The sequence below is a fragment of the Chaetura pelagica genome, unplaced genomic scaffold (genome assembly GCF_000747805.2).
Source record: "Chaetura pelagica isolate M959 unplaced genomic scaffold, ChaPel_1.0 scaffold769, whole genome shotgun sequence".
NCBI classification, from domain to species: Eukaryota; Metazoa; Chordata; class Aves; order Apodiformes; family Apodidae; genus Chaetura; species Chaetura pelagica.
In genome coordinates, this window is record NW_009954531.1 from 216,894 (window position 1) to 217,548 (window position 655).

The window sequence follows — 655 nt, forward strand, 5'->3', positions numbered from 1 at the left end:
ATTAGCCTCTTAGCTTGCTTAACATAATAAAAGCAGAATAAAGCTTTATTTACAGGACCAAAAGACAGGCAGGAAGTGAGGGTGTTCACAGATTCAGCTAAATTTGTACTAGTCCATTTACAAGTATTTCCTTTCCCTTTGAAATAGCATCTTTTTATGTTACTCCAAATCCATTTCCAGCTGAACGAGCTAAACCAAAGATCCATCGGATACAGTTTGGACTGGTCAAAAAAACCCCACATATATTCACCTCTTTGGTTGTATCAGATGTTTTGCAACCAAGGGAGGGAAGGCCTCGGTCAGTTGAAAGGCATCACAGAGTTTGCCTGCACTGAAACAGTCACCAAAAGGACCAAGGGTACAGGCAGACACACAAGTGCCCGTGGGACTGGAGATGCTGTGACTGGCAGGGGATCAGCTGTGCTGTCCTGAGGAGAACAAACCATGTGCCTGCACATCCTGGAGAAGATCTTGCACGAGAAAAACTTACGCACCAGTTGACCCAAGAAAACAGCATTTCCTCTGAGAAACCGAACCCCAGTGCACGGGGTACAGGACTGGGGTTTCCTTTAATTAAAGGAAGAAACACAAAGGCCGAGGGGGAACGGCACCCCCGCGAAGCAGCGCGGCCGGCGGGTCCCCCGGCGGTGGGAAC